Genomic DNA, 8,974 nt, shown 5'->3' with positions numbered 1-8,974 from the left:
AATATGAAACCAGAGAGGGAGACAAACCCTAAGAGACTCAATCTAGGAAAAAAAACTGAGGGTTGCAGGAGGGGAAGCAGGTGGGGTAACTGGGTGATGGGCATTAAGAAGGGCACGTGATGTAATGAGCACTGGGTGTTTTATGCAACTGATGAATCCCTGAACTCTACCTCTGAAACTAATAATACACTATATGTTAATTACTTGAATGTAAATAAAATATTTTTTTTAAAAAGGAAAAAATTAAATGGAGGTCATAATTTAGCTCTGTGGATGGGTCATATTTTGTACATAGCTGTATTAGTGAGACAGCATATTTAAAATAAGGAGACTTTAGATTAATACATTGGGCTTAAAACTTATCTCTGATGTTTTTGCTTTAGCATGTTAGTAACCCGCTCTGAGGCAATCTTCTCATTTCTGAAATGAGAATAATGTTTGCACAGAATAGTGTTGTGAGGCTTCAAGGCCATAGGAGGACTACTGCCCCAGAGTTTAGGGATCTAGGAGTTTCTCTTGGATTAAGTGATGATTAGGTTAAGGCAGGAGAGTAGGTAGAAGTTCACCTAATGATTTTGGAGCGGGGAAAGGAGAGGCATAATTCGGGGAACAGGAAATGGATAAAGGCTGGGGATATGAGAGAATAAAATCCTGTCATGCGGCAGGAAGTTCAGAGGCCGTGGAAAGTAGTCGATAGAAGAGGCAGCAGGAATAGAGACTTGTAAGCTAAATTCAAGAGTTTAGATTCTAATCTAAGTAAATGTCACTGAAGGATTTTAAGCTTCTGACAAGGTCAACATTTTGCAAAATGTTTTCTCTATTCACAGTGGGAAAAAAAAAATTGATTCTGGGGAGAAAGACTAGAGGCTGATAAACAAATTAGAAGCTGCTGCAGTGTAAAATTTTCCCCAGTGGCTTAACGGTAGCACCGGTGTCACCGAGGGGAGACGTAGATGGATTTAAAAGTGATTTAAGAGGTAAACACTGTAGGGCTTAGATGTGGATTGGATTTGTTGAACTACCCATGAAGGAGAAGACTGCGTGCATAGCAACCACCCTGGTTTCTGGCTTGAGCAGTAGACTATCTCACTGATATTATACACTAGGAGAATGACCAAATTTGGAAGGGAAGTTAAAAGCTTCAGTTGTTTTCCATTTAAATTTGAGGTTCTGGCAAAACACTCCAGTGAAATTGACTGGTCAGAATGGAAGTTCAGAAGAGAAATCTGGTGAGGACATCATTGAAGCCGACAGAACGGATGATATCATGTTTGAAAAGGTAAACAAGAGCAGAAGGAAAAACAGTTTACAATAAACTGCTAACAATTCTATAATCACTAAAAAGAGGGAAAATGACACTGCAAAGAAATTGTGGAAAAAATTCAGGAGAATTAGGAAAAAATCACTCCTGTTTGGTTTGAAACTTCAGCATGACTTGTAATCATAGAACTACTTATGGCTTTATTTATTATCTACCTACCTACCTATCTACTTATCAATCATCTATCGTCTCTAATGTAATTATATATATTAAGTTTAAGGTACTAAATTATTTTTAAAAGTTACCATGAAAAATTCCCGAAGTCCATTTGGTCAGAAATAAATAAGAAGAGTTTTGATAGCTTTGACCCAATATTTCAGTTATGTTTTTGAGTATTGTGTGATTTATTGCTATCACTGTGTTTTGCTGCAATTTTCAAATGACACCGATTGTTCAAAGCTGGACTAATAAGAATAAAATATTAACAGATAATATGGATTTAAGCAATACATACGATATACTAACACATATAAATAGTTTTAAACCAGTCACTATTTTGGTTAATATGAAATAAAAATGTGTAATTGTCATCTCAGCACAGGTGCAGTGCCCAATTTAATGAAAGAAAAATCACCCCCATCATTCTAATTGATCTAATGTATTAAAATTGTCTTAATGCTGTGGGGGAGGCAAAACTTTACCTCTGCCCTTTTAGGGTCTCCGACTGGCCCTGAGGGATAAATTGACATAAGACCAATTAAAAGGAAAAAAAATACAGATTTTTACATGTATATGCGAGTCCCCTCACTAAGAAATGAAGACCCAAAGAAGTGGCTCTGCCTAACCATTATACTGGGTTTAACAAAGACAGGCAACTGTGAAAAGTAACTAACATGCATGAAGAGAACAAAGGAATATCTAGTTTTACAAGACCTGTTTGTATATTTCTCTTGGTCTCTGCTCCCTCTCTTTGGTGGTAAGAATGTTTCTTCCCTCCTGAAATAAGGAAGGAATCTTTCACAGGGGATTTTTATCTCCTGCTTTCAGGAAGAAAAGGGGAGGTCAGCGTACTATTCTTGTACCTACTGTTTTTCAGATGCCTTTAGCTCAAAATAATCCTTATACCAAAGTGCCCTATAGTGGACGGCCATCCTTCAACACTTCAGGCATTTTTTTCAGAGAAGAAATACTTTGTAAGTTAAATGTTGCTGTTTATTTTTAATTTTGTACCTTTTAAGGAATAACATTTCCCCCAGTTTTTTTTTTTTTTTTTTTTAATGTAACCATGTTAAATCTCCTACCTTGTCTCTCATTCTGTCCAAGTCTCTTAGGTGGAATCTCATTAAGAAAATGAAATTGCCCCTGATTCTATCACTATAGATAGCTCTGGATGACATAAAATTAATGCTGCCCCAGTACACATCTGAAACACAAACCAATCAAGTTCTTATGCTGGTGAGGCACGTTTAATTGATAACATTTAGCTAAAGATAGAATGAATGATCTTTGTCAATTCTAATGTGATACCTGACATCTTTAAAACAAAAGAAGTAATTCTGATGGTTTCTTTTTAATGTGAAGCATGTTTCAGTTATCAACATATGTAACTATGCATAGTGACCTCTATGCATCTCCTTCGTAAAGTAGATTTTATAGATTGTTATTTCATTATTTTTTTTGCTACGTGCAAAGATTTAACTGCTAATAAGGATTTAACTGCTAATAAGGATTCTCTTTTTAGACAAATTCTAATATGTTACACTTTGCTAATTACACAGCATAGAGTGATGGGAAGGTGTTTTTGATTACCCATTCTACAACTCTCCAAAGACTTAGAGAAGAAATGAGAAAGGTTTGCCAAGTTATATTTGGAAAATACATACTTAAAAAAATATGTAATATATATGTACATAAAATATCTGAATATATATGGTAGTGTATAATATGTAGTTTTATTTTAGATAATCATACAAAAATTCACATGAACATTTTCTGAATCATTTGTATAAGCAATTTAAATCAAGCGTTACAAAGGAGCTGTGTTTTGATGTGTTCTTTTTCATTTATAGTTGTATTGGTCTTACGGTTGTATTGGTCCACTTTAGTGTACCTGGTAGAATATATATTGGTGATACAAATGGAAAAAGGACAGGTAAAATTTTTAATGTAAATAATATATTATTAATATTAATTAATAATATAATATTAAGGTGAAAGAAGTCATGGTTCCTTTTTTTTAAGTTTTTAAAGTTTTCCTTTTAATTTAAGTTAGTGTTTTTTTAATGTTTTTTTATTATATTATGTTAGTCACCATACAGTACATCCCTGGTTTCTGATGTAAAGTTCGATGATTCATTAGTTGCGTATAACACCCAGTGCACCATGCTATATGTGCCCTCCTTACTTCCCATCACCAGTCTATCCCATTCCCCCATCCCCCTCCCCTCTGAAGCCCTCAGTTTGTTTCTCATAGTCCATAGCCTCTCATGCTTCATTCCCTCTTCTGATTAACCCCCCTTTCTTTATCCCTTTCTTCCCCTACCAATCTTCCTAGTTCTTATGTTCCACAGATGAGAGAAATCATATGATAATTGTCTTTCTCTGCTTGACTTATTTCACTTAGCATTATCTCCTCCAGTGACGTCCATGTTGCAGAAAATGTTGAGAAATCGTTCTTTCTGATAGCTGAGTAATATTCCATTGTATATATGGACCACAACTTCTTAATCCAGTCATCTGTTGAAGGGCATCTCGGTTCCTTCCACGATTCAGCTATTGTGGACAANTGCTGCTATGAACATTGGGGTGCATATGGCCCTTCTCTTCACTACGTCTGTATCTTTGGAGTAAATATCCAGTAGTGCAATGGCTGGATCATAGGGTAGCTGAATTTTTAACTTTTTAAGGGACCTCCGCACTGTTTTCCAGAGTGACTGTACCAATTTGCATTCCCCACCAACAATGTAGGAGGGATCCCCTTTCTCCACATCCTCTCCGACGTTTGTTGTTTCTTGCCTTGTCTATTTTTGCCATTCTAACTGGCGTAAGGTGGTATCTTAGTGTGGTTTTGATTTGAATTTCCCTGATGGCTAATGATTTTGAACATTTTTTCATGTGTCTGTTAGCCATTTGTATGTCATCATTGGAAAAGTGTCTGTTCATATCTTCTCCCCATTTTATGATTTGTTTATTTGTTTCTCACGTATTGAGTTTGAGAAGTTCTTTGTAGATCTTGGATACCAGTCTTTTATCTGTAGTGTCATTTGCAAATATATTCTCCCATTCTGTGGGCTGCCTCTTAGTTTTTTTGACTGTTTCCTTGGCTGTGCAGAAGTTTTTATCTTGATGAAGTCCCACAAGTTCATTTTATCTTTTGTTTCTCTTGCCTTTGGAGATGTGTCATGAAAAAGATTGCTTTGGCCGATGTCATCGAGGTTGCTGCCTATGTTCTCCTCTAGGATCTTGATGGATTCCTGTCTCACATCGAGGTCTTTCATCCAAGATATTGGCTAATAGAATCCAATAGTACATTAAAAGGATTATCCATCATGACCAAGTGGGATTCATCCCTGGGATGCAAGTGTGGTTCAACATTTGCAAATCGATCAGTGTGATACATCATATCAACAAGAAAAGACTCAGGAAACATATGATCCTTTCAATAGATGCAGAAAAAGCATTTGACAAAATACAGCATCCTTTCCTGATTAAAACCCTTCAGAGTGTAGGGATAGAGGGTACATTCCTCAATCTCATAAAAACCATCTATGAAAAGCCTACAGCAAATATCATTCTCAATGGGGAAAAGCTGGAAGCATTTCCTTTAAGATCAGGAACATGACAAGGATGCCTACTCTCGCCACTATTATTCAACATAGTACTAGAAGTCCTTGCAACAGCAATCAGACAACAAAAGGGGATAAAATGTATCCAAATCGGCAAAGAAGAAGTCAAAATGTCTCTCTTCACAGATGACATGATACTCTATATGGAAAACCCAAAAGAATCCACGCCCACTATTAGAAGTTATAGAGCAATTCAGTAATGTGGTGGGATACAAAATCAATGCTCAGAAATCAGTTGCATTTCTATAAACAAATAATGAGGCTGAAGAAAGAGAAATTAGTGAATCCATCCCATTTACAATAGCACCAAAAACCATACGTTACCTTGGAATTAACTTTACCAGAGACTTAAAGGATCTATATTCTAGAAACTACAAATCACTCTTGAAAGACATTAAGGAAGACACAAAAAGATGGAGAAGTCATGGTTTCCTAATCAAACATTTTGGTTTTGCAATGCTTTGAGTAGAGAAAAGTAGTAGTAAAATGAAATCATCACTGTAGTAAAGTTTTAGGAAACTCAAAAGAAATTGCATTGTTAGACATCAGTGTCATATACTGTACAAAGAAATGTGATTACAGCTGAAAAACACCCTCAATGGTATTATATTTATATTACTTTGATTTTTTTGGTTTATTATTTCATGTGTTGATGCCAAGTAAATTCACCATAGTTATATATTTCTACATAATTGAGAAATATTACAATGAAAATAATTTAAGGCAGTACTGGATAAGCAATAAAATACTTCTCCCTTTAAAGTATGTTTTGTACATTACTCAGAGAAGGTAGCTTACCTAAATGTCTTCATGGAACAGTTTACTGAATGACCCATAACCTTGACCTTTCCATTGAGCATTTCATAGTACAAACAAATGAAATAAGCTAACAAATGGTAAAAAAGGGGATGTTTTTTGACCTGATTCTCATCCTTTGTATTACATATATGCATGTTTGTTGAAATTATCACTAATGGGCATTCCTACACCATCCACCCAAAAGTTCTCACCTTTGTGGAAAGTTCTTTGCATGTTCTAGCTTTGCTCGAACTGAATCTTCTCAATGAATAAAGTAGCACCATGACTTTCATACTTTAATTTTATTGATATACATTTATTATGGCATTATTCTTCTATTCATATAATTTCAAACTGTAATGAGCAGGTTGAGATAAAAATATTTGTTTTTCTTTTGTTTTGTTGGAAACTCTACCAATTTGTTCTAGAAACAGATTCTGTTCCTCAGAAAATCAGATTGGCAGAACTCATTCTAAATCAAATTTATTGAAACTTTATATAGAGATGATATTATGATAGACAGAAGGAAACAATATTTCAAGCACTTTTAGAAGTGATTCTCGTAGAGACTTCTTATTTAAAACTTGACCAGAACTATCAGGAATACCTGACTTCCCTCTAAGAATTCTATTTGAGTGGGGAAAGAAAATTATAAAATGACACGGCAGCACCGAAAATAAAATAAGTAAGTATGCCACTGATAGATGAAAACATTTAAGGAATGTCTGGAAAACAGCAAACAGACAACACTTGATTGGAAAAAAAAAATAGGACAAAAAAACTGTCATCAAAATCAGCCAGGACGTAAGGGAGAATGCTTCTTGCCAGGAGAGCCCCAGAGAAACTCATTGTCAAGAATCTCATAAACAGCAGGCTTTAAAGGTACCACTGAGAGATAATAGATAAACAAATTGCTTGCCTATGTGTACCCTTCAAACCCAGATCTCCAATTAAAGCAAGAAAAATACAGGAAGGAAAAAAAGGGAGGAGCTGGTGAGAAGTAGAATTTATAAGGGTGCGAAAAAGAACTATAACCAAGCCTGAGGTTGGTTCTGATTTTCAACATTGATACGGGATAAAGAAGAATACATTCTGTCCATAAGTAAATCATAAAGTTTGTCCCTCTATGAAATTACAGTTTTTTGGATCATTCATTTTCCTGCTACCTAAAGTGTGCTCATTACAATACTCTGCTCACGCCAATGCAGAGTCCTACATTTGATTGTTCATTTTGGAGGAATCAGGGTCATGGAATGAGACTGGTACAGTTGTTAAGAAATTCTTTCCTCCATCACCATATTGTGCAACTTTATTTGATCCACACAAATAGCATACCAACAAGGATTGCCAAACTTTTGAGGCAAATAAGAACATTAAAAAATAATTGCACAATAATAAAACAGTAAACCACACAGTAGGGTTTAAAAAGCAGTTATAATATGGAAACTTAAACTTTTTAAACTTTAGAACCATTCTAGGTTTATAGAATAAACATTTTTAATATGGTCCAGACTCAGTTTCCTTGTTATAAATATCTTACATAAATATGGTACATTTGACACAATTAATGAATCATTATTTGTTACTGAAGTTCATACTTTATTATAATTTCCTCAGTTCTTTTTTCTAATTTATTTTTTTCTGTTCTAGAATCCAATTCAGATAACCACACTAAATTCAGTAGTCTTGCCTCCTTAGACTCTTTCATACTGTGAGAGTTTTTCAGACATTCCTTGTTTTTGATGACCTTGACAGTTTTGAGCTTTACTAGCCAGATATTTTATAGAATGTCTCTCAATTGGGATTTCTATGATGTTTTTCTCATGATTAGACCAGGGTATTTGGGGAGAAAGACTATAGATGTATAGCACATTTTATCACATCCTATTTAAGCGTATATTCTATCACTATGACTTATCATTGTGACGTTAACTTAAATCACCTGACTTGAGATAGTCTTTGTCAGGTTTCTTTACTAAAAATTTACTCTTCTTATTTCTCCTTCCCATCCTGTACTTTTAGTAGGAAAGTCCCTATATACAGCCCACACTTAAGAAGTAGGGAGTTAGGATTCAACTTCTTAAGGGAAGAGTGTCAAAAAAATATTCGGAATTCTTCTGCACAGGAAATTTATTTATATTCCCTCATTTGTTTATTATGCTATCATTGATTTCTACCAGTACAAACTCATGGACATTTATTTCATACACTGAGATATAATCCAATACTAATAAATTTTGTTGTTCAAATTGTTCCCTATTTGGTCATTGGGGAGACTTTCAGGGTTCCTATATTCCTTTGATATGATCTTTCTTTTTCTTTCTTTCTTTCTTTCTTTCTTTCTTTCTTTCTTTCTTTCTCCTTTCTTTCCTTATTTACTTACTTATTTTTATGAACACTGTCTTATTTTCTGGCATGACAAGTTTTCCAGGCTCATCTTGCATGTTTCCGGCTCTAGTCCTAGAAGTAACCATTTTTCCTAAGGAGAATATGATTGTAAACTTACCCTCATATAAAAATGTCTAAAAATATTACTCTATGTAACCAACTATATCCATATTAAATTAAACATGAGTTCATACTGATGACTCCAACTCTGAGCCATTTCCACATGAATTGTTTTAGCTTCTCCTTGCTTATCCATAAGCTCCCTATTCCAACAGTGAGACACTTTTCTACTAACACTCGCTTCCATTTAAGTAATCGTTCAACAGTGATTTCAGAATTGTTAGCCCATACTCCTGTGGGGAGATGGGTTGAGGGAACACCTTGTCAGAGTGCGGGGTCTATGTTCAGTTCCTTTTGCCTTTGTTGCCATTTATCTCCAAAGTTGCTCAGGCTAATAACTTATATCCTCCCTGTCTTTGGTTAAGTTATTTCATATACTTGCAATACATTTAAATTCTGTTGCCACAACTCACATTGCATCCTGGGATACTCTGACCTCGTAAGAGATACATACATACATACATAAATTAAGTTTTACAGATTATACTGTAAATTTCAACATGTTCTGTTAAATACAATGTTATCTATTTATAATTACAGTTTCACCGGTAGTCCTACCACC

This window comes from Ailuropoda melanoleuca, chromosome 2 (assembly GCF_002007445.2).
Source record: "Ailuropoda melanoleuca isolate Jingjing chromosome 2, ASM200744v2, whole genome shotgun sequence".
NCBI lineage: Eukaryota > Metazoa > Chordata > Mammalia > Carnivora > Ursidae > Ailuropoda > Ailuropoda melanoleuca.
This window is presented reverse-complemented; position numbering follows the sequence as displayed.